Below are 26,574 nucleotides of genomic sequence, written 5' to 3'. Positions count from 1 at the left end.
TGGTCTTGTGAAAGGTGCCCCTGCCCATGGCAGGGGGGTTTTGACTAGATGGTCTTTGAAGGTCCCTTCCAACCCACACCATTCTATGATTCTATGCCCAGGTAGCAAGCCCAGAGAGTCCAATGTCACCTGCATATGAAAGATTCTAACTGGGCACCAACTCAAGCCTCTCTTTTTCACCCTACACTGTACAGGTTTTTAATTACATTGCCCTGTAACAGCAGTAAGACCACAGCAGAGCGTGGTAATGCACTACTGCAGACCACACTAAAGCACCAGCTTCCTGGCATGTTCTGCCTCTGGCCTTCTGCATTAAGAAATATTGATGATAGAAAAAAAAGATTCTTCAAAGACTGCAGCATATTTTTGCTTAATTAAAGCCTAGAAAAATTGTTTTGCAGTTAACTGATGATGGCAGATTAAGCCTTAGTGCTTGTGCTGCCAGATTTTAAAAGCAATTCAGATGTATCACTATAAGGAAATGATACATAGTGACATTTTTTTTTCTCCCCAATCACTTTACTTGCAACCAGAGTGACTACACAAACTGAGAACACCAGCTCTCAATCAAAACTGTCACACCGTTATTCCTGCACGCTGCAGGAAGTGGAGCACGTGACACTAGTCCCTGTGGAGAAACCTTAAAGTATGATACAAAACAAACACCAGAATGACAGGGTGTGTACATGCTCCTATTGAAAATCCCTCACTTTCTCCTCTGCCGTACCTTCCTCCCTCTTTCTTACTCACTGACTGGACAGCAGCTAAATAACTTCAGGGAGGAACAAGTAACTAACCATTTTCCTTTGCAATTAAATGTGGTGTCAACATCTCTGAAAGGTACCCAGATCCCATGACACCAGGTGTGATTTTGTCCATTAGTTAAAGAAAGAAAAACAGAGCTACTTTTGCCAGTGACTAACTTTGATAGCTTTTATCCAGGCATAGTTCAACAGACATGCTATTCCCATAGGAGTGGAGTCAATCTAAGCTACTACCTCCCATTGCTTGCTCTCACTTTCCCCCCTCCTCCTATCTGTCAACAAAACTGCAGGGTTTTGCAGTTTTAAACTTCTTTAAAAACCAAGCAAACAAAAAAGCCCTAACAACAACAAATCCTGGAATACTTGGACAGGGGGGAAAAAGAAAACCAGAACAGTTTGCAAAAAGCACATTTTAAACCTCTGACAGAATCAAGCTGGGGAAGGACTATACTTGTTTTTTATGCTCACAGATTTGAGGAGCATGAACCTCTGCAGTGGGCAAGCAGCTGAGGATGAACCACATGACAACAGCAGATCTGCAAACTAATGCTCATACAAGGCAGTTTGTCAGACCTAACGTAGATCAGAAGACATTTCCTGTAAACGTATTTTAAAGGCTCAAGTTTCCAATAATCAGCCTACAAACCCAGACAGCACATTCTTTTTGTAGGTCAAGATAGTTATGACCCCTGCTACAAGCCTCAAGCTGACAAAAGGTAGAATATACTGTGTCCCCTACTGTAATTCGTCTTATCTTCTCCTTTGCCTTGTGGCAAATAAACCACAGCATTCTTTAAACTCTTTTACAAACTACATATGATTTCCTAAAGTCTTCCCTCATATTCCCCATTTTGAAATACCAGTCTTCAGGATTTTAAAGAACATAAATTCTCTTCAATCTGAGCAAATTACTGTCGTGACCAATGTGGCAACTCTTTCTGAAGTACTAAATTACACAAGATGCTACCACCATTATATCAAAATATGCCTTACAGAAAAAGAGGAAACTTAACTTGTCTTGATCTGACTTCCCCAGAATTACTTCAGATTTGCTTCCATTATGCATGCAACCTGTACTTTCACAACATTAAAGTTTCCGCTATTTTCAGCTCCTGGTTGGGAAAAAAAAAAAACCACATATCTGACTGTGTTTATATCACTGTTTGAAGGAGTGCTTTAGCATTCCTAATGCTAGGCTGTGTTCCTGACACAATTTACCCTGCTCTGCACCTAATTTTCATGAAAAGAAATACACACCAGTACCTCCTCAGGTTGAGCAAACATAAAGCCAGAACATACAAGCATGCCCTGAGATTTGGTCTGTTCCTCAATATTGTCACATATACACCTCCACAAGTCAGTCTAGCTAGAGCGCTCTCCTGCAAAATGGGAAGCAAGGAAAAAGAGATTTCAAAAGACAGTCTTTAGGTCAAACTGGTTTGCACAAGTGGATTTCACATTCTGTTTTAAATATGAAAGAGAAGACCTGGTTTGCTATTACAAACATGGTCAATCCAACCATTTACTACATGCTTACATAGAAGAGATTGAAGTGTATGAAGACCACCCAGAATCAACTTGAACAGTTTCTTCATACTGTGGACAGTAAATGAATGGTGTCCAGTACCTAAAATTCTTACTTCCTTCTTTCATTTATTACATTAGTGTCACAGAAAGACACATTTTTCTTAGCTGTCAAATGCCCACATGCCTGTCTCATTTTTATCATTGGAGGCTACGCTTTCAGGCTAAATAATATCCCATTGTAAAACTAAACATTCAAGTAGTAATGGGTAGAAATTATTTTCATGCAGTGTAACCAAATAATAATTTTCTGAGTGTGTTCTATTTTATGCAAATCCCTGAGATGTCATCAACATTAAGATGGGCAGTACATCCTTATTTTATCATAGAACCATAGAATCACAGAATGGTTTGGGTTGGAAGGGACCTTAAAACTCAACTAGTTCCAGCTCCCCTGCAATGGGCAGGGACACTTTCCACTAGACCAAGTTGCTCAAAGCCCCATCCAAGGTGACATATTTTATGAACCCCAAATACAACTTGATAGATGATGTAAATCAGAGCATTGTGCACTCCAGCCACGAAATGTGCAACACAACATGGCTAAATCTAGGCTGCATTACTCATTTTCGCATATAAATATCACATGCTTACTTTGAAGACATTGCGTTCTTATTTTTCATATTCAGAAATATGAATCACAGAGGAATGAGGGGAAAAAAAGTGCAAGTTGTTGGGAAGTTGGGAAAGCTGTAGGGAAATTGGGAAAGATGTCACACTTTCAAAAAATAAATGCTGCAAAATATTACACTCTCCAGCAGCTACTACAGCCCTTCCAAATGCCTATTTGCCACCTCCCTTCTCTTAAAAGCCTTTTAGATGTTTGGGAATGTTGCTAGTGACAAATAAGCACTGTGCTAGAGAGGAACAACTCTTCCCATTTATCCTGGACGTCTTACTCATGACAGGGAGGGGTATCAAATCTTCACACAAATTGAGACCAATTACTAGAGTTCTTGTCTGCCACTTATCACAAATATAACATCAGCTAAGCAGATCTTCACTGGTAAGTGTTCTACTCTCCATTTGTCTTTCTGCTAAATTTTATGTTAAATTGGTATTTAAAGACACCCCCACTTTTCAAAGAGGCAATTGTTACATGTACCAAATGGTTTCTAGCCCTCAAAAAATCTTACCAGTGGCCCTTGTGACATTTTATGATTTTCCATTAAATTAAAGGCTGTGGAAATGTTTACATAGCTGAAATATAAATCCCATTAATGAGCACAGAAAAGAACATTCAGTTCTTCCTGAGCTATTAGGAAATACTTGCATCTCACAAAAAAAAAAGCAAAGCCTTTTCAAGGTAGTCAAAATTCAGCCACTATGGGTGTTGAAGCCAAGCTCCTCTGTTCCTCAGTTCACACATAACGCGCTGGAAGCCTCCAGCCATGTCCAAGCACAAAAGCAGCTGCTTCTTACAAGTGCTGCCTGTGCAAATGCAAGTTTATTCTTCCACGTGCCCAACTAGGTCCCCCCTCTTACCGCTTTCTGTATCCTGAAGGTGCTGAGTCCTTTCTGCAAACTCCATGCATTGAAATGACATGGCAGCTTCAAAAGGATCCTGTGAGACAGCAATTCTTCAAGGGGAAAAAGAAAAATGCCTATTGCTCCATGCAATCTGCCAGCATCTTCACCTCCCTCTCTGTGGCACAAAGCAGCTGGCAGAAACGGAACTTTCATGGCTTAAGGAGAGGAGAAAGGTGCTAGATGGCAGGAGCCAGGAGGACTGTTTCTGCCTCAGCCTCTCACCAGCAGGTATCTCTGCCCTTCACAATCCAGCCTGCCCCATGGCGCACTCTGCCCACTCAGGTCCACAGGACCTGACTGCTGGGGGCATATTACAAGGTCATGTAGTGATAGGACAAGGGGAAATGGCTTTAAATTGAAAGAGGATAGATTTAGATTAGATATTAGGAAGAAATATTTCACTGTGAGGGTGTTGAGACACTGGCACAGGTTGCCCACAGAAGCTCTGGCTACTCCACCCCTGGCAGTGTTCAGTGCCAGGCTGGACAGAGCTCTGAGCAACCTTATATAGGGGAAGGTGTCCCTGCCCATGGGTTAGGTCCCTTCTAACCCAAATCATTCTGTGATTCTATAATTCATTAGTTGTTTCACTACGGAGGAACCCTCAGATAACTGATTCAGTCTCTCACAGACTGTATCAGTTAAAAGGGCAATAATACTCATGTTCATTTAATTGCAAAAGATGCTGGTAAAAGGTGGGCAACAATAAAGGATGTAATTTCACTATATAACAGTAAATGTGACATATTAAGGTCCTGGCATGGGAGACAATTCTGACTGTATTTCACTCTGACCCCTCCAGCCATGGCTTCGTGGAGCTCTGCAAAGTAACTCTCTTGAGAGCCTCTAGCAATGGCAGTGATGGTTTCACTCCAGAGACCACAGGTCTGGATCCTTGGAGCATGGATTAAACACAGTTTCACCCAACTCCCATTTTTTACTTTAATTTGTGACATTGCCCACACCCTTAAGTGGTCTACTTTCATTCACCATGTATATTAGTGAAAGTGCTATAGATAAACTGATTGTACAAACTGCTGTGAGTATGCACTAAACGTGGCAAAGCCCTGAAGGATCTTTCATAGGATCCTCTGTAAAACATCATATCACTTAAACAAAAATTTAGGACTAAAACTTCATTTAATTTGCTTCTGCCCAGTAACAAGCAATACCTAGTCTTGGGAAAAAGGAAATTAGATGACACTTACTCGCACTATGTTATAAGTTCTAAAAATGGCCAATCTGCAAACATAAGCACTCTCATCACAAGCAATTTCCCTGAAATTCATAAATATGAGATCAAACTTGTCACAGTTCCCTTACATTCCCCAGTTGAACTGTGGGCTTCATAGGAGAGCAGTCAAGAAGAATCTGCTCTAATTCCTCGTTGTTCTTTCTTTCCAAAGTTCATTTCTGGTCTGGTTTACAAGTCTGTCTCACTGCATATGTACTGGCAATAGAGTAGTCACTTTTCCATGCAACTTTTCTGTGTAAAATCATTTTCCTGTAGAGGCGCTTTTAATATCATGTTCTCACCAATGAGTCTACAAAGCCATGGGGACAATAATGAGCTACCTTTCTTATGTAGGCAAAACCACAAAGGTCACATTCTTCCTATTACTCACTACCTCCTGTTTACTAAAATACAATTTGAAAGTCATCCACTTATCTCAAGAACAGAGAATAATTTAATGAACTTTTCCTAGGCACTGACATTTCAGAGAGAGTTTATAACATAAAGTCCTCATTCTAACCAGCTCAGCTGCATGCATTTTTATGTCATGCATTCACAACCACAATATTTAGTGATAGCAATACTCAGGACATAACCCTTTTCATACAAATCCTCCATACACGCACAGAGCTCAAAAGAGCTCTTCTTGGAAGCTTTCTGGAAACAAAAGACACTGTCAGCATGATACTATCTTTTTTCATGTCTTTCTACGTGTGTTAAAAGAATCAACATTTTACTATGTCGGTCCATATGTCCTCTGGAGAAGCCCTCCCAGTTGCTCAACAGAAATAACATCAATGTCAGGGAAAAAATAAATCTTTTGCTTTAAAGTCAGACCATTGGTGTCTATTTCTGAAATGAGTGAGAAGAAATCTTTTATAGCAGCTTGTATTTCAAGAATCTGGGGCTTAAATACACTTACTTATCACACATAGGAAACCTGATGAAGCTACCGGCTTTTTAGTGCAACCTAGAATATTTCAGTATTGCCATTTGCTTTTTTAAAATCAGATCTGCTGCCCAAATAACTGCAAAAATGGACATGCTCTGTCACTCACCTCTGCCTGTAGCAACTTTACTATCTGGCATTAGCAAGCACTTATCTAAAATGTAAGTCTAAATATGAACCCACTCCTTTTAAACTGTGTTTCACCTGAATACAGAAGATCAATTTACAGTCATGTGAGACATCAAACATACCAATTTACTATCACTGATTTAAGCCCACACAGCAGTCAGAGGTATTCTGCTGCTTTAAAAGATGAAGCATCAACTGAAACAGAAATGGAGCTAATCCCAGATTTCTGCATCCCTACAAAAAACAAGGAGAATTCAGCACAGAAATAACGTGCCATCGTAATCCAGGCCGTAATCCCATTTAACCAGAGCGAAATGGACTATACTCATCCTCAAACTGGCTCCAACTCCTGAGCAGGGCAGGGGGACTACAGTCATGAAGGACTAGTCAAGTGGAAATTCAGACCCTGAAGGCATATGAAAGGACCATCACTGCTATATTCACAGTACAGGCTGCAGTCTTCACTCTCTATTTAAACTAGCACATGGTCAAGAACACACAAAAGTTTCAACAGACAAAAATTGAGACGCTGACTTTTTCTGTGTGATATAAAGCCTTATGCAATGCCCAACTCTAGCAGTCTGGGCAGGGCAAACAGGATGTGTTCACCACCTCTCTGTGTCTCCCTGTTTGAACTGCTCCAGCATTAAGTGAAGAGTTTCTTAGGACACACTATAAACAAAGATTTAACATTCTTTCCCCATCCTCTTTAAAACAAGGCAACAAATCTAATCCAAAGAAGAAGACTTATTCATAGAACAAGGAAAAGGACAAAGCAGATGCTCTATAGATACATACACATATATGAGACCCCCCAAACAACTGATGCAAATATTGTCATTTCTAAAAATTACGCAAAGAAAAAGATACAAAACTCCCAACAACCAAGATGGCTCAGTATTGCAAACAGTGCTATTCATATTGCTCATATGCAAGGACTTTAGTCCAATATAACTCCAGTTTCCAGGGCTTATTTATAACATGCAAAAAAGAGAAACAAAAACCTGTAAAACCACCCCAACAACTCCAACTTTTTTCCTCCCTCCTTTTCAAATTTAGATTTGATTCCTCTTTCAGAAAGTCTAAGGTAAAAAAGCAAATTAGCATAGAAAGTAGGGCAACCATTTTTTGTGGGAGAAAAAAAGATCATTATTCAGTGTATGGACCATCTTCTGCTCTGTGTAAAACTCAGCATTTGATATAGCAGTGCTCCAGTTTGGGCTGATCATCAGGTAAAACTGTAACATAATAAAAAAATTACCCATATTAAAGATCATTCACGTTTCAGTAACAAAAGAAGAATGGATTTCCCTTAAGTTCTTCACCAGCCATTTGGCAAGGCTAGCTATAAATCATTGCTAAGGAGGCTTTTGTTTAAAACAAGAGTAAGTGCTTCCTGCTACTGAAGGTCTCAGAGCTTCAAGAATTGTGGAGAAATGCTTTGATTTCTCTTTGCCCCTCATTTCTCCACTTGTTACCCACAGCAAAAGCTGTGCTTCCTGCAGAGTCATTTCCCCCTGTCACGGCAGGGAGAGGTAGAACAGCATACCCAAGGATTATGCCGCTGCCCATTTCGAAACTTTAAGGACTGAGGAAGCAGAATATGTAAGAGATCAGAGATAATCTAGCAGCACTGTTTCCCAAGTGCCAGGAAAGCAGATGAAGGGCTTAGAATAACACAGCTAAGGCATGGCCACAAAGGAAGCAGTGGATTTTATGTAGGAAGAAACAAATAAAAAGGACAGGTGAACACCCCATGTCTCGTTTGCGACACAAGCAGCACAGGAGCAACAGGTAACTACATGAGCTTTGTGGCCTTGTTCCATTTAAAGCTTGCTTAGGTGGAAAAGCTACCAAGCGGAGAGAGTCATTAAACAGGTCACAGTAGAGCAGCTGAAGTGAGAATTGAAAAAAGGGACTTAAATTTCATCAGAAAGTCCACAAAAGCTTCAGTGAGGGCAGAGATAACAAAACATAGCTCTGGAGTAATGCAGAGATGAGAAAAACAGCTATGCAAGCACCAGTGATGTCCTGTAGGCTAGGAACAGAAGGGGAGAACAGTGAGCTGGGATCTTCTGCTTGGGTTCACTGGAGATAACAAAACTTCACTACACAAAAGAAAGGCCAAGGAGATCATGAACTCTCACACTTCAAATTCTGCCAAAAGTACAACTGAAATGGTTCCAGCAGCTTCTGCCATTTGTTGCCTTTACAGCCTGATTCAAAAGCAACTTAAAGGAATAAACTAACCTTCAAGGTGCCTAGAGGGCAGACTTTGGCAAGTCCTATTATACAAAACCCCTGCATAGAAGGATCAAACTCAGCTGCTTTCTTTGCACTTAACATAAAGTTATGATCACTTCCCTGCACAAATCTTTCCTACCCTGGATATTTACATTTTAGTTGTAACTTGATAATATATCCAAAACGTATATATCTTGTAATTATCAAGACAGCATCACAACAAACACTGCCAAGACTTCTTTAGCTCTTCCCAGCAGCTTTCCAGCAAACTGTCTAGCTACCTTGCGAGACTGGGCTTTTTGTTCTTTGTTGAGCTGACTCTCTTTTTCACTCAGTGCATTCCATCCACAGACAGAGGAACACAGTAGGCAGCACAAGAATTAGATAGATCAGAGGGAGTTCTCTTTGGTGGTCAGCACTTGCACAAAGAGTATGGACAAGTAGGGTGGAGTGGCTGTCTTCAGGGCTGTGCCGACTCGGGGGCTGTCATCGTGTTCTTTAGATATTAAGCATCATCTTGAAAGTTCTTTTCGAAATATTAACTGTTAATAACTGTGCCCACAACACATTCATAAGGAAATTATGTAAACTCAATTGAAGATAATTGAGTTTTATTACAATATTCATTCTGGTTTGACATAATACAGAATTCGTACTCTAAATGCATACATACTTAAAAGGCAAACGTGAAGGCAAACAAAATTCTGACACACAGTCTTAGAAAACAATAATTAAGGTACAAATCAGTGGAAAAATTAAGACTGTTTTATTTGGACTTGTTTGGATTTGGGAGGGGAAAGAAAGACTGCCATGTACCAGAACTTTGCTAGTGAGTGATCTTAAAACCAACCTTAACATTATTTAAATTAGCTTGCATTTATAATGCTGTAACATGTGAAATATTTTATATCAGGAACATAAATTAAAATTATAGTCACTCAGGGAGACGGTCGTCCATGAGTGACGTTGTTCTACAAGCTTCTCTCACATTATGGTTTTCTAAGTTGCATGCCAAAAGAAGTGTAAAAAAAATGCACTAACAAATCTTACTTTTCATTTTATTAAGAAACCTAGCATTTTTAAAAGGCAGAAGTAACACCAAATCTATTTAATTAGTAGGAATGAAAACACTGTGTATCAGTGAATGCTATAGACTGGCAAATAGAAGAACCACCCAAAGTACGCTGTGATTTTTCAATGACCTTACTACAGCACCCTGTTTCTTTGACAGTGGTCATTTTAATGTAAATTCTACAAGGAAATGAGTGGTAGTGTCAAGTACCTGAAAGTAAGCTAGTACATGAACAGTTTTTGAAAACATCCTTACTCTCTCATTCTGAAAACAATACACGGAAGAGACCAGGCTCCCTTGTTACTAAGAGCGGCTGCCAGCCTCACTGTAAGATGCACTTTAAAAGGACACTGCCTTGCAAATCCAAAATAAACTGGGGGGGAGGAAAGAAAAGAGATATTAAGATAATTAATTACCGCAGTTCAAGACCACAATCCCTAACGTAGAAATCTCTTGTGAGGAGCACAGCAAAGTCTCAAGACTCAATGGAATTTTTTTTGAGGATAATAAGAGACACCAGTCTAGGCTACATTAAAATTACGGCACCAGAGTGAATAAAACAGCATTAAAGGCACTACAGAAAAAGTGTTTTACCCATTCTGCATATGTCAACACTAGGTTAGAATATGTTGACTTTTTTCACATAACTAAATGTAAGAACAGGGCATATATATATATATATATATATGGGCTTTTAGTGGCACAAAATGAAAATCAGCCCAATATCTGGAAGCATCATTTAAAGTATTGAAGAAACTGTTTATGTTCAGGTGCTGCACAGATCACAGCATGCATATAGTCCCAGACTGAATGCTCAAGGTAAACCCCTATGATTCTAAATGTAAACAATTATTCTGCTCTTTCTAATGCCACCGTTTTTTATTCTAGTAACACAGAAAATCAGAAGTTAGCATATTTAGTTTTAAGCAAGAACTAGAGAACTGCAGTGCTCCCCAAAGAACAGAGAGCTGCTTAAAAACCAGTTGTTTTCCTTGCCCTACCATCTAGTAGTACTGTTTCTTCAAGAGAGGTCTTATGCCCTTAACATGGCTGCCATGCCTTACATAACATCAATGAATGAGAATATATTTACTTTGTTTCCTAGTATGTGCACTGCCCATTTAGCCATATGATTCTCCATATGGTGCTGCAAACAGTTGAGACAAAGCTTTACAGTAATGCAGCTCCAAAGATCAGCGTCCTCCGAGAATAAGCAGCAGCAGAGAGACTCAGCCTTCACTAGCTCTAAATTCCCTTTCATATCTTTCTCTAGTAAATAACAGGCATTCTTACCTTAAGAAAACAATAATAATAATAACGGTGCTCAGTAGAGCCTCCTCTGTTTCATCTGTGCTTGTAAAAAAAGATCTTGGCGCAAGTGTCTACTGCAGCAGGCAATCAATAATATAACCTGCTTCTTCTGCTGCCAGAGCTGCTCCATCTGAACGCTAGCTAACGTGAACACTGTCAGTGTGAGTCATACCAGTGACTCAGAGCAGATGCAGAGCTGCGGGAGGAGTTTAAGTTTCAGGGCTTCCTCTCGCTCGTTCACGCTCGCTGTCGCACAAACACACATGCATGTGCTCACCACCCGTGTGCCTCTGTATGCATGCAGACTGCCCCAGCTTCTTCTTTCAGCAGCAGATTTGATTTCATCCTCTGCATAATCGTGTTTGTTTGTTTGTTTTCCCAAGACACCAATTCTGTTTCTTTTTTTCACTCTGTATTTTTTGAATGCAAAAGCTTGCTCTGCAAGCCAGGACAACACCGTGTGACATGCCAGGTGATGTGCTACTACAAGATATCTGTGGGCTCACACCTCTCATCAAGACTAGGGGAAGCACTCAAACACCCCAGGAAAGATGCTAAACCTAAAGTACTGTTAGGGCAATATCCACTTATTCATGACAAGTTAATAGCAAAGTGTCTCTGACTTCATCAGGTACTCTGGAGAGGACAAATCCATCTCAAATGCAGTGAGATAAAAGAACTGGAGGAAGGAGTATGGGATGCACATGAGCATAACTTCTGTGTGCCTGACACCAGTTTAGCAGGGCAAAATGCCTCTAGGAAAAGAGCATAGCTGCATTACAGACAGGAGCAGCACATTTGGGTTTAGGGTTAAATTCTGGCAGTCTCCCTGCTAGCAGTCGATGATTGCCACAGTCAAAGAAGCTACCTGATCACCTATTAACTTCCCAGGCCTGCCAGACTCCCCACAAAACACAACTGAGAATAGGCATCATGAAGCTGAAGTTAGGCACTTAATGCTAGACAGTATTGATACACAGTGCTCTATTGACTACACTTTATTTCTGAAAAGCACATTATACTAAGCAGTTGCAGTGTTGAGCAAATCCAGCTTTCAAGAAGCAGATGAAGCCCTGTACTACTGATCCACCAGGTCAGCCACATGGAAACAAATTCTGGTGGGATGAGTAAGTTTCTGGCCCAAGGAACAATGCCATTAAAATGCACAAACCTGCTTGACAGCCATTCATATAAACATTCCAAATAGTTTTGGGAAAAGGCACTTGGTTTATGTCAAAGCATTTACAGCAGAACATCTTTCCTCATATTTAGCACATGTCCAGCTGGCTATCACCCAGATAAACAGATTTGTCTTGAGATTTCTCATGGGAAAGCTAATATCAAAGCATTACTTTCATGATTCTGTAGTTTTTGTCTTTTTAAAGAACCCCTTCTTTTGCAAAGCCCAATCAAATGAAACCCATCCAATCCAAGTACGTGCACAGCACTGTTCAGTACTGTATCTGGTTGTTATTAAAACTGCTGAATGAACTTCATACTATTGATGGTGAATGTTTATTCCATGTATCCCAAAGCAGCCAAGAATATTGACTTGGCAGGGATCAAGAAACGAGAAGGAATCAAGCTGAGCAAAACAATCCTAGAAGTATGGTCTTGGAAATAACATCAACAAGGGAGACAAATATATCTATGAAGATACACTGAACTCTTTCCCTTAAAACCATGAGTATTCTATCACTTGGAAAATCTGCTGAATTCCATCCTTTCCTGAAGTTTACTAATGACAGTGAATCTTTGCTACTGTCAAGTTTTCAGTGCTTTATTCTCATGTCTTAAGTAGTTGAATTGGCAAAAGAATGCTGAAATCCACAGCATGCCTGGAAAAAAAAAAAAAAAAAGAAAGCAAAGAAACAACAAACAACCAAACAAAAAACCAAATCCAAAAACCAGCAGCAACAACAAAAAAGCAAACCAAGACCCCTGAGATTTTAAGCTGGCAAACTAACATCAGGGCTGTGGTCTTGCAGTATAGGCTATTATACATTCTTTAGGGCTAGAGATAATAGGTTTTTTTCCTTTTTCTCTTTTACAAAAAAGCAAGCAAAGGCTTTTCTACAGTACCTATTCAAAATGGTACCCCAGAACATGTTAGGCTAATGAATCCTGTTCCTTATCATCATCTCCTTGTCTCTGGAAATTTGTTTTTAAAGTCATCATATGCCAACATTGGTAGAAATTGCCTCTTCTAGTTTGTCAGATTCCATATTACCCTGCTTTCTCACAAAAGTTCAGGCTGCAGTCGGATTGCCCTTAACTGAGAACACCAACCTCTGCTTCTGTTCTTGAGCCTATTTTCTTCTTAGCTGCACTCTCCCAAGAGGGTGGAGGGGGGAATAAAAGTAAGAAAATAAAAAAGGCAGTTTCTTTCAGGGTGGAGCTGGATCCCAATGCAGTGGAGTAACAGAAGAAAATTGAGGATGATTGCCAGTATCCACAGCAATACCTCCCCTACTCCTTCCCCCCTCACGCTCCTAGCATTCCAGTTATCTTCCCATCAGCCCCATACTCTGCTCAATCCTAATGTTTTATAGCCTTGTTTTTCAAAGTCCTGTGGAAATGTGTAAGTTCAGAGATAATAATTTCTGAGGTGCAGTGACACACATTTTCAAGGCAAAAAAGCAAAGCTCACTTTCTGAAGAGGTTCACACTCTTTTATCATGGTTATTGGCATTACAGTACTTTCCAGAGGTTCTCACCAGTGAGCAGCCACACATGCAGAAGGAGCACATATTTCGAAAAGACATATAAGCAAAAAGTTGAGAAGAAAAACATTTTTTGCATCATCTTACAAAGCACAGCTAACAGACTTGGCTAAGATTGTTCCACATGTTCACCTCAAAACCAAATGCAGACACTAGATTTCAGTGTCTTGCTCACTAGATCGTCAGACTTCCCTTCAGGTGTGTTGTAGTAGTATGTTCATTTCTTCCAGCTAATTACCCTTTGTGGGTATTTTGATACGCTATGACAAAAGCCCTGTTTGCTGCTGGGAAGACACCAAAATCTCAGTAGCATCTTGCACCCATCTCTACAAAGGCACTTAGCAAAGCCACCCATACGAGGCTGTGGGAAACCATTTCCTCCACACCACACAAGTACATCACCGAAATCACCTCCTCAAGTTACTGCTATAGCTATGACCCAAGTAATAATGTATTTTTTTATGTCTTGTAACAATCCAAAGGCACATATTCTGCACTAGGAAGAGACTACAAAGTGACAAGCTGCCTGTAACATACTGCATGCACACATTTCAGAGGGAAGTACTTCTGCACACCCAGTGAAAATACACAAGATGATCTAAATGGCCATTTCCCCTTTATGGTCTGTTCTCAGCAAATGAAACAAGAGACACTGAGAGACTAAGATCAGAGAAATCGGGCAAAACAAGAAAAATATATCTCATCGCAACTAAGACGTACTGACCAGATGACAGACTAGTTTACAGGCACTGCTGTGGCTCCTGTGTGTACAGACACCAATACATTTGCTGCATGCAAAGGTTTGCCTGGATGAGGACCCCCCAGATTGCACTTGATGTCAGTGTAGTGTCAGCTGGTCTTTCGGCAGCTGGCCTGCTCTTATCTATCCACTTCTGTTCTCTTTCTCTTTAATGCTAACATCTGCCCATGTTTTGTGTTGACAGAAAGGTCAGTGAGACCCTAATGATACGTTAAACCTGATAATCAAGTGATGCATCATTTGCAATTACCCTATGCTCAATCTTATTCCCCTTGTATTCAGAGCTCTGCTTTTTTTCTAAAAAACTATAGTGCAAGTGCAGAAATATCTGTAACCTCAAATCTAAAACACGTTATAGAGATCACACAGGATAACAGAGAAAGGATGTCAGAAAACACGTAGTCTCTCCAGGCTTCCAAGAATATTAACATCTGTTCTGTCACTATAGACACAAATTTCTGATTCCAAACTATTTTTCTCTACAATGCACAACTACCTCTTTGTTCAAACCAGCGTGCCCCATTTTCTTTACTCCTACAACAATTTCAATTGAACACTGAGCTGTGAATCCTAACAAAAGAGAGACCCAAACCTAGGTGTAAACTCATTTTGAGGCATGTTACTGCATGACTTAAACATTATGGACCCTTGCATTCTCTAACAAAATGCTATACTCTGGTGGGAATATGTCTAGATCCACTCATTTTGCTCATTCAATACACTCTGAACATTTTCTGAGTGAAGCTTTTCCTGTTGCCTTCACAATGCAGGACTTGCAGAACTCATGCTGGTCTTTGTGACCTATGACTGGTATGTTTGTTAAATGCCTCAGAAAGAACAACTGTCAACGCTGGAGAAAGTCAATGCAAAGAGTTATTGTTTTCTCGGTACCATCTGCTGCATTGGGTAAACTAAATCAAAAACCAGTAAAACTGAATGTAATGGTGGACAATCTTTATGACTGTTCTGCAATGTTTCTTATAAAATTTATTTTCCTTATCTGCATGAAGAAAAAAAATCTAATTAAAAAAAAAAAAGCTCATGGTTAAATTATTTTTCTTCTTTCTATCTCAAAATTCTTTATTTCTTCTTTCTAAATAAATTATGTAACAATACAATTAAAAAAAAAATAAATCATCTGCAAGCTCACAGATTTTAAGCCACTACATGTGAATCCAACTTTCATTACTGGTGCACTGTAAATTATTTCCCAGATTAACTCTACCAAATATCAACAGGACCATTCAAAGATTAAGGTAACGTACATGTTGGATTGTGTATCAGATTTCAGACCATTGGGAGCCTGAAGTGGAAAACACTTATTAAAAGTGTTGATAATGGAAATGTTTCTGTCATGATTAATCTAAATTTTGACATTCAGAACTTAATTGACTTGAGATCATTTGGGCTTTTTTCTAAAATTAGGCCATAGAAAAAACCTCACAAAAAGTAGCACCTCAGTGGTTTTTAATGTGTTTTCAAAAAAACCCTAAATGTTAAAGGCTGTATGTTTTATTCTAAGCACAGTCAACTACAAACCAGAAAAATTACACAGATAGTAAGAGAAGGCAAAAAATAAAATAAAAAAATAAGAATTCCACCAGTTATGTCTTTTTCCATTTATCCACTGGAAGATCAGACAGCATATCAGAGCTGTTAGTGGGTGCCTTGGATATTTTTAATCAGTTTCATTTGTTTCTGTGTAATTCAGAAGCATGCACTGATGTATTGCTGTATATATTTCTAGATTATTTGCACTGGTAAAAAGGTCTCATTGCTTGGGATGTCCTGGGGACTAAAGGGGCATCACAGATGACAGATGTTTACATCATATAGTGTTTTAGGAAAAGACTGAGTCCTTGAATTTGAAGGGAGTTAGACTGGGTAGGTAATAATTGAAGATATTGCATCATTTATTTATCAGGTTTAATACATTTATTAGAATCCCATCAACTTTCTCTAATAACATTTGTGTGTCTGTATTAAGGAAGTACGATTAGTATTAGGGAATTATGATTAAATGGAAAACATTGGTACCTGTGCTACTTAAAGGTAATGCTTTGGTATCTATACCCTGTCATTCTACAAAGCCTTCACTCTCTCATTTTCCCATCAAATGTATGGCATGCATTCATTCAGTTGTTGAAGAGCGCCATATAAGCCACCAAACAATTCCAGCTATGCAGAAAAGTGATGTGCACAGGTCCATATACAACCTCATTTATAGTTCAGTTCCACCAGTCTAAACTGGTAAGATTACTGGCAATACCCTTTTATATTATAAAGGTAGCAAACCACAGATTTTTGTATTACCCTGCCCTCCCCTACTTCCACCTTCTTATAACTGTCTATGATATACTTCAGCTGCATGGAATCGATGGCTACTCCAGCACTTGCCTGAAGAGACTTGCAGTGGTCACAGACCACAGGTCCTGCGCCACCCTACACCACTGGGAGCTACAGCTGTCCTTCCCAGCCTCGTCTGGGCCACAGACCTAAGGTTTCCTTGACATGGAGATGAGTTTAGTGTAAAGCACAGGTCTATTTGCATGCGTTTTACACCTGAGACAGGACAGAGAAAAAGCATTCACCTGGAAATCTGGGAATCAATAGGCCATGTCATCCTCATTGCCTATTCTCCAGATCACCTCACAGTTTTTAACCCAAAACAGGAAGGTATGGTTTCCCTTGCCCCTGGCTCATCAGTTTGGGCTTTTCTGGGGCCGCGTGGTACTGGGGGGTTGTAATTTGTCGTGGATTTTTCAAATGGAATAATGAAGCAGAGGCTGAGGCTCAGAAGCGCAGGTTTCTAGGGCCCATATCACTTAGCTGTAATGATTTTATTTATTACTTGCCTGGCATTACCCAAAGAGTCTTAGGAACTGAATCTTGAGCTCTGATTAGTCCACTAAATAATACCTTTCAAGGCATTATTATGTAATTTTGGAAAATGCTTAGTTTTGGAAGGAAGATATCCATTTAACCCCCATGCAAATCTTGTGAGGTTGATTCTAATCAAAGTAGAGCTGTGTAAAGAACTATTTAATATATGATAGTCACATTCCTAGAAAGGTGCACTCCAAAATGCATTCACTTTTGCAAGCTGAGGACTTTAAACACTCATGAAAACATTTTAGAGTTAGAGAAGACATGCAGAAAAGAGCTGTCTATAAATACAAAATCACCAATACAAGCATAAGTCATCAAGAGCCATAAATACAGGTAGTATAAAAATAATTTATTGATTTCTATTGTCCAAAATAGCATTAAATCTCTCTTAATTTCTCTTGAGAAAAACTATTTTAATAACCATGAAAAGGCTTCTGAAATAGAATACAGTATATTCATCTTTGTTGATCTTATCAAGATTGAATGGAGATACCAAGCTGAGCAAAGAGAAAGAAGACAGAGCCTTTATCTTGTGTCAGTTCTTCAACACAATCCCAGTAAGAAATCCTCTCTCAAATACAAATAGTCATAGCTTCAGAACCATCCATTTTGCTTGAGAAGCTGCACAATAGTTCAATGAGGAAATCACAAGTAAGGGTATGGAAACTACATGATCCACACCCATAACTATGGAAAGACTCTTAAAATACACAGGCTGTAATTTAGTGTAACAGCCGTAATTATGATGGAAAAGGAAATGGACACATTAAAATTAAAGGAAGGCAAGTAAAAACTATCCTCACATTAAAGCAGGTTCAAAAGTATGGGTGTCTTTCTTTTTACAGTGGGTCTAAAAAGGGGTAAGATGCAAGCAGCACCTGTTAGGCAGTGTTTCTAAATAGCCTGCCTTTTTAAAGAGTCCATATAATAGGCTGAAACCACAGAAATACTGGCCAAACACTCTTTCAAAAGGACCTGAATCTTTGTCAGCTTCATTTAAAGTTTATTTTTATAGACTGTAATTTAGATAGCAGCTAATCAGTACAAGTCCTTTTTGTACAAAAGTGGTGTTCATTTTGCTACCTGCTCCTTCCCCCCACACTTCTTCCTCCCAAAAAATAACTGATTGCAGGTTCAAAAAACATCACTGAGACCTGCCCGAGTCGTTTTACAAATAGTAACAAACTTTGCATGAAATTGGTAGCAATTATAGCTTATGTAAGAGAGTGAGAAGGAAACAATCATTTTTTAACCCACTTAAAAATCTTTCCACACGGGAAAGAAACATATTTTTGGTATCTTATTTATGTTCTTTTGATTTGTTTTTAAGAGAAGCCTTTTTAGCTTTAGTACTCCAATGTTCCATATCACTATGTGCTAGAACCCTATAATCTAGGTACTAAAAAGAGGAAACACAGAGAGTTAAATTTTTCATTGAAAAATCTCCCATTAAGGGAAAAAAAGAAACGGAAAAGTGGGAGCTTCAAAAATTGTATTAAAGAAACAAATCTATTGATTCCTCCTACAGATGTAGCTAAATAGGAATAAACGAGTATTTAAGAACATGAATTAAAAAGTCGTGCCTTAAAATTCTGTAACGGCTGTGAGCTTTTTAATAGGTTGAAAATTACTACCATCCATGCATATTCCTTATATTCACTGTGGAGGCTGATGAGATGACATTAACAAGAACGTCCAGGAGAGTCAGAAAATGCACTGAATTCTCTACTTTCTCAGAAACAAAACAGGTAGGAATGTGATTCAGAGCAACTAAGCTAAGTAGGAGCGAAGGGGCTAACTTAGGTGTCAGTCTCTGAAGACAATCACTTTTCTCTAAAACTGCAGAGGGGATGAAGTCTGCTGGTGCTAATATGCCCCAACCAGGCCTACCAACAAATCAAAAAAGCCACAGAAGTTATACATAAATGTTGCAGTGGCTTAAGTGCCGAAGTTAGAGAGACTATCCAGTAAAAGCAGAGCTCAAAATAGAACACAGATGGGAAGAATTTGGATGTGAGGTATGAGATGCTTTCAGAAGATGACAGACAGAAACAGGAAATGTCAGGGCTGGGGAATCAAGACTCTCAGCAAGGAAGAGATCGATGCTCCCATCCAGAGGATACGAGTTTCAGTTAATATACCAACCTGTGAGCAGTTTCTAGTGCATGGTCTTGAAAGGAGAGAAGTTAATGGTGCTGTGGTATCTTCTTAATGGGCAAACTGGTTTAGAGAACAGGAAATGGAGAATCAGTGGCAAAACTGCACAGCAAGTAGTCTTAGAGGAAAGTGTGGCAGGGCAAATCAAACAGCATCATTAACTATGTGATGGAGAAAGATCTAAGGAGGTGGATTCAGAAGAGGAGTGATTCATCAGAGGCTCAGGCAACTCTAAACTGCAAGCGTGAGCTGCCTGACTGACAGGCTGCTCAGAAGCAAACACCTGAAAGCAAGACGCCTGGGGAAGCTGTGACAGTAAAGGGAGAGAGAAGAGACAAAATGACTCGGGAAGAGATCAGGAAAGCTTTATGAAAGTGTTTTTTTCTTCCCTAAGAAAAACAATGTTTGTCGAGTCTATGGAGAAAAACCCAAAACTTCTCAGCTCTGTTTCCCATTTTGAATTTAGGCAGAAGAGTTTTAAGGCTGTTAAGACTTTGCTGTACTTAACTGTGCTCAGTCATAGCAGTAAGACCTTTTCCACAGACAAGAGGGGTCTGAAGAGCCATGCAGACCTACCTCTGCAGGTTTCAGTCTGGAAAAAAGTCCTAATCATATCTTGAACAATGGCATTTTCCAACATGAACCTATTACTCCCTGAAAGTTTGAGTCTGACTGGCAGGAACCCAAATGAGACATTAAACCATACAACTCTATTATCAGAGGCTTCAAAAGTCATGCCCTGAATCAAACCTTCCTTGTTCAGTGGGCTAACCATTTACCATCATGAAAAAAATTTTTCCATTAAAGCAAGTGCTACTTAACATGACGTATTTAGGGTCTGCTTAGCCTCTTACATGCAGTAAAGGCAATAATAATTAGTAAAGGGAAAGCAATACCATTCAAGATTTCACTGTTCAGAGACCACAGATCAGAACCCCCTGGCCTGCCATTAAGCAACCCTCAAAGGCTTAGTTACTGAAGCTGCAATACAGAGCTATATAAATCCTCCATGGTCCTAAGTATGCTGTAGCTCAGTTACACAAAACTCATGATATATGTTGAGCTGTTTTGGGCCACTCATCCCTTAAACTCCCGGACTTTTGGCTCATGATAGAAATATTCCTTTATAGTCACTACAGCTTTTTCCAAATATCACATTGCCAACTGGCTCTAGCACCATTTTTCAGATTCTGTGGCACTGACAGAAAAGCCAACGAGAAGAAAAATATCAGTAACTGCTGTGCAGAGTCTCCAGAGAATATTTTACAGCACAACCAGTAAGCCTGGAAAAGTACCACGGCAGGTTTGGCCTCTAATACTGCAGAAGCTACACATCCACAGAAAAAGGAGAAATGGTACTGCAAATTCAAGCCTCTTATGATACTCTGTAAGCAACACCCTGAAATTTATAGCACACCTTCCTGAAGCAGTTGACTTTACTGTCTTCTTATTTCACGTCTACACACTGTTTGTTGTACTGTTAGAAGCTACCTTGTACAGATAGTTCTTGAGAAGACGAATGACAAATACAGGAGGAAGGGATAACTATCAGGACAGCTTATTTACATCTTGGAAATTTTGGGGACTGCTCACCCTCCTTTTTCCGTCAGAAATCTTCTACTCTTCATCTGTTTCACAGTACAAAGATCAGTGACGGGATATGGGGGAAAGGGGAAAGAGAAAAAGAGAGAGAGAGAACACACAGTATTACGCTATTCCAGTCTCAGCCTTTCCAGCCTCAGTTTCTAAACATGAAAGGCAGTAACAGCTAAAGTACAAAACAAATCTGTTTTGGATGCAACACTGTGGAAAATAAAGCACCAGTCAGAATGAAAAACTGTCTTTAGCTCACATAACACTCAACATACCCCAATTTGTGTCCCAAAGAAGACCAGCCCTAGTTTTTCAAAATAGCCTAAAATTAATCCCAGCTAGACATGAGCCACTAGATAGCATCTTTAGCATCCAATCTGGAGAGCACTGAGAGCAGCTGGTGCAGAGCAGGATGTCTCTAAACTAATCTCTTAACTGCTATCAAGTCCAGAGTGCTCCTACTGTCATCTGCAAGCATAAAAATGAAACAATTCAGGAAATTAGCCTTACTCCTTTTTCTCCCCCCTCTCAAGCCTGAGAGCTAACAACCCTAAATAAGAAAAGGCAAAAAAAGGGAAAAGAAAAAAAAAGACAAAACCATTTTTCATGTAAGTAATTAAACTGGTATGTCTGACTTTAGACAGCGATTACACAGTGAAACATCCAAAGAGCTGGATCTCTTGTAAAGTTTTTATTTTGTTGCCAGTTTGAACAAATAAATTATAACCTATTTTTGCAGCACAAAGTCCGACATACGGGTGCTAAACAGTGAGACCTGTATGGTTGGGGCTAATTAAAGGTAATGTCCTACTCAGGCACACATGCGCCACAATGGAGCACCTTCCTTTCTTTGCGGATAAAAACACAAAATCAATCAGCTAGATTTTTAGCCATTTTGCTCTGTTTTGCCAAGCCTGTTTTGTCAGTCTTCAAATTATTAAAATGGAGCTGCCACAAAATCATTCAGAGCTAATTACCTACTTGAAAAATATGTCTTTAGGCAGGAGTACTTTTTAAAAGTAAAGGCAGGAATGGATTTCTCCTGGCATTCTTTTAAGCACTATAGAATTTGAGCCACAGAAGCGACTCTTGTATTTACAAGAAATCTTTTAATACATTTCTTCAAGAAACATATTTCTTCAAGAAATATATGTTGGTTGTTTTTTGTTGTGTTTTTTTAAAGAAATATTAGTTGGAATCAAAATAGCACAAGAAAATCTTAAGACACATGTAAAGCACTGATATAAAAGACAGAAACACCACTTTTTGGCTCAGAAGATATGCCTGTCACAATCAGATATTCTACATTTATGGTTATAAAGATAAAAGCTGAGGATCAAAGTGCTCAAGTTGAACAAGCTATAACACATCACCTGAACCCCAGCAAACACAATGCAAAATCACTTTGCTTAACCTCACTCCACTATGAACTGCTCAGATAAATAACCCTACATTCGCAGTGAGCTGCCTGCGTAAGATTGCTACTACTATATGGCTGGCCTGTTAAACATCAGTAACAGGGTGAGGAGCCTGGTCCTCAAGTCACTGACCCAAATAGACAAAATCAGCCGAAATACATATTTGACAGGCTGGATTGCTTGAAGATCAAGGGCTGCTGAAGCCACGAAGGAAGAATACTTTCTGACATATCAGACCATCCTTGCAAGAGACTGTTACATGGCAACTATAACAGTAACACATGCAAAGAAGTAAGTCAGAAGATAGATCCATCAAGGATTTCCTTATGAAAATTTATGAAAGTTGCTCATTTCCTCTAATCCACTGCTAACACTGGGATCAGAGTTACCAAGATGGTATCTACATAAATAAAACAGAAGTTTTGCCCATTAATAGTTCCACAGACGTATCAGCCATTCTTTGGGTTTCTCAAATGGTTACATTAAATAAATTTCCTATGCTAACAATTCTTCGATACTGTAATAAAAATCAGAGCAAGTACTGTGCTGACTTTTAACATTAGACAGTCTATACTGGACACCACTCTAAATTTTCTGTACGTCGTAAGTTCTAGTAATGTTTCTTTCGCCTCTTGGCAATGAACTTTTGCTTTTTCTTCACAATCATGGAAAAACTGAGCTGGTTCCCTCCATAAGGACAGTGCTTTTCTCTCAGGGGAGCACCATCAGTGTGAGACTTTCCCCTAAAAAGACACAGGCAACTCCTGTGCATTGCTACATTCCAGGGTGCTCTTTATTCAATTAGTCCTGACCTCTGACTCTATAGCCATATATCCACAAGCAAAGCCACCTCTCCTTCTCCCTCTAGTAATTCCTTTCAATTTGTTTTTTAAAAATGCTCACTGGTTTTCCTTATAGTTATGGGCAATTTCTTTAACAGAACTTTTTCAAAACACTTTCTCCAGTCAGATAACTCCTTACTCTGCATATAATTTCACTGATGTCAGTAAGACACAGCACAAGAAAAGCATCAATGCTCAACTTCATGCTGTTTTAAATATGTAGCAGCTTCCTGAAGTGAGAGTTTTGTGCCTCTGAGCACAAAATTGGTGAAATCCAATATGTGTTATCAATCCCGAGTGTCTCAAGTGTCTTGTGCAAATTTGTCCCCTTTAGAAAACAGCTAGGATGCACTAATCAATAACTGTACAAAACTGAATTTCTTCACTTTGTGTATGGCTAAAATATTCCATTTAGCAGTGAGTAAAAAAGAAAAAGACCAGAGAATCGTTGAGTACACAAGGTGCATCAAAAGAGAGATTAGCAAAACTTAGCAGGTCTGTGATACACATTTGTGAGGTTTTTGACAGATATAAACAGAAGTGACATCAAAGCTGAAGAACCTCTACTGTAAAATGTAGACTACTTAAGAAATTCTTAGCAACTGCTTCCTTGTTTCATGCTTCAGCAAAACCACTTTAAATATTCTAGTGACAGAAAACAAAAGCATGAAATATTTAACTTCGCAGAGACCCCAAGTTCCTGTGACTGCAGCTACTGCCTTCGGATAGCAATCCCCAGTCCCATTTGAAATCTGTCAGTGCTTTAGACATCAACTTGCCTCTGGATTGCACCTGCTATCCCCATAACCCTTCAGCAGAAAGCACTCATGCCACTAACATGTCATGTAATTTCCCATCTCTTTACTGACTTTCTAATGCGCCTACCTATAGAGGCCCAAGCAAGTTGGTTCAAAACAGATTGGTGCTGGTTTCACCAGTAAAACTTGCAGAAAACAGTGTCAGTCTTTCACTGCCACCTTACTTCCAACAGCAGGCTCGCAACCCTCAGAGTGCGGACAACTGGGTTGAAGCCTAGACAAATAACAGTGCAATGAACAGCCCTTACAAAAACAGTAATGCTGACGCAAACAAGCACATCCTGTTTCAGCTGGTTTCCAACAGTTCCCTAATGAACTTAACTAATCCTAACTGTTTACATTGTTACCTTTCCTCATGTTTGCTTCTCCTATTTCAAACTTCTTCGGATTTACATTCCAAGAGGGAAGAACAAGTCAATTAAAAATTACTTTCAGTGGTCCACTAGAAGATTTTTATTTATACACATTGTAACAGAGAAATACACACAATATACATTTTTTTATGATTATGAACTTGTATTCTGTCTGTTCACATGATTAATTACAAATTATTTCCCTTCTCTTCAGCCTGGGTCACTTTGAAGTTCTACCTTTTCAGGAGCAGTTATTACACAGTAAAATCATTCAGGTGAGAAATTCAGGTAAAATGCAAATTATGGAACAAAACACTGTACTTAAGACAAACAGCAAAACAGGTATAAACAAGTACTATGACTTCTCATCATTAATAGCTATAGAGGTCTAAATGCAACTCCAGTGGTCAGGTGTTCACTGTATATTTTCCTTAGACTGCATGATTTTAAAGGCAGAAATGGAAGGTTACAGGACTGTGACCTAACAAGAAGGTAGCCTTTTCCTATGCAACTTATGACATCTGCTACCTAAAACTACAGGGAGTGTTGATCATAAGACTTTCAGGTTTAATTGCCTGTAACCACAAACAATAACCACAGTAGGAAGTCAGCTAATGAACTTGCCCCAAATGTAACAATTGCTACCTAGACAAAATTATGAGGCTGTTTTAAATAACAGTATCCTTCCTTCCAGCAATACTTACATTTTCTTCTGCTGCAAAAAGTTACAGATGTTTTTTTAATCTCCAGTCTCTAAAATTTTCACAGAATTAAAGGTTTGATCCCACACTCACTGATGTCAGAGGGAGAGACAAAGCAGGCCATAAAGACAGGAAAATATCCAGGTCCTAAAAGGTCTGTTCTGACCAATTTACTGTTTGGCTTTAGCAGTTTTTAATGACACCAAGAAGAGCCAAGAACAGAGGCTCCCTAAGCTGGAGACTTGGCAGGTATCGTAAGCAAAGACAAGGATGGGTTTTGTGTAGTCTTCATTCTCTGTGTACTTATCATCCTAAAGCCCATTCACACACTTCAACCTATTTGCGCTCCCACTGAAAACCAGAACTTGAAATTCTTTCTTAAAAAAGGAAATAAAACCAACCCACCAAACCATAAAATCCTAAATCTCTTCATCCTGTCTTCTGTTACCTACAAAGTTTGTTTGTTGTCCCTACTTACTTGGATACATGACCTATACAGCCATAAAACCAAATTTAGGAGTTTGTATATATATATATGTGTATTACATACACAGGCAAGTTTGCATATTTGTAAATGTTTCTCACCCACAGATGTGTATACAAATACCTATTTCTGAGCAGAAAACTACCTACAGATGTCTCATTTATTGGCTTTCTCTGTGCCCTTAGCCAAAAAATGATAAATGCAGGTTCCCAGAACTTTATCTTAAGCAACTCTGTCATTACTATATCAAGTTCAAAGAGGAAAGCAGCCAACAGGTCTAAATAAATAAATAACCCATAATATTCACATTGCATTGGAAAGAACACATACTTTTTCCACAGCAAGATCACTGTTGATCACGCTTTTACAATCACCAACCGCCATACACTTCATACCCCTCTGTAAAACCAAACTTATTTTTAAAACATACCTATCAAATTCAGGACCTCAGCCTCATTCAACTGCCCCAAAAGAGACAGCTGATTAAAAAAAGCATCTGGCATGACAATCTAAGGAACCCACAAGTCCATATGCAGCACAAGTTCATACACTGGTGGTGCATATGTTAAGAAACAGAACTAAGGGATATGCTGAACACTCTGGCCAGTACCACAGCACTTTCTTGATGAGGCTCACAAGCCTCTTCCTCTGCAGGCAGTCCCAGACTGGGTTCTGTCCATCCATGGCTATTCACCCCTTCTACCAGCAATCACTTCATACAAAACCAGAGCCAGTGAAGAAGAGGAAAGCCTGTAGATTCTAATACAAGCAGTGACCTGTACTGAAAAATCAACAAAATAACTCCAAAACCTAAAGAACTACTGTGATGTTTATGCTTATGCTTTTTCTTGGGATATTCTAAAAGGACTTGAAGTCACACCAGTCAATAGCCACATATAGCTTTTTATGTCACACTCCGATGAGCCATGTTGCATTTTTTCCCCCAGGATGCAAGCCACCAGAAATAGATGTGGGAATCCAAAAATATTAAGATTTGTTTTCTTGTCTTAAAAAGGGAG

At 39.2% G+C, this 26,574-nt stretch overlaps 1 protein-coding gene across 15 annotated transcripts in view; it reads right to left on the bottom strand.

The window, feature by feature from the left end:
• The window catches only part of INPP4A (inositol polyphosphate-4-phosphatase type I A), a 103,225-nt gene extending 78,759 nt beyond the window's left edge, over window positions 1-24,466 (bottom strand). For 3 of the 15 annotated variants that reach the window (XM_061459709.1, XM_061459712.1, XM_061459711.1), the window contains exon 1: window positions 10,800-11,264. The gene's annotated coding sequence lies outside the window, so the exon portion shown is untranslated. Of the gene's footprint in view, window positions 1-10,799; window positions 11,265-24,084 lie in introns of those variants that run through there. The other 12 variants (XM_061459718.1, XM_061459713.1, XM_061459716.1 and 9 more) reach the window with 7 other exon arrangements.
• Window positions 24,467-26,574: the final 2,108 nt, after the last annotated feature.

Source organism: Pezoporus flaviventris, unplaced genomic scaffold (genome assembly GCF_033815535.1).
Source record: "Pezoporus flaviventris isolate CSIRO_AGI_PZ_B2104156 unplaced genomic scaffold, CSIRO_AGI_Pfla_v1 ptg000030l, whole genome shotgun sequence".
Taxonomy (NCBI): Eukaryota; Metazoa; Chordata; class Aves; order Psittaciformes; family Psittacidae; genus Pezoporus; species Pezoporus flaviventris.
This window is presented reverse-complemented; position numbering and strand designations above follow the sequence as displayed.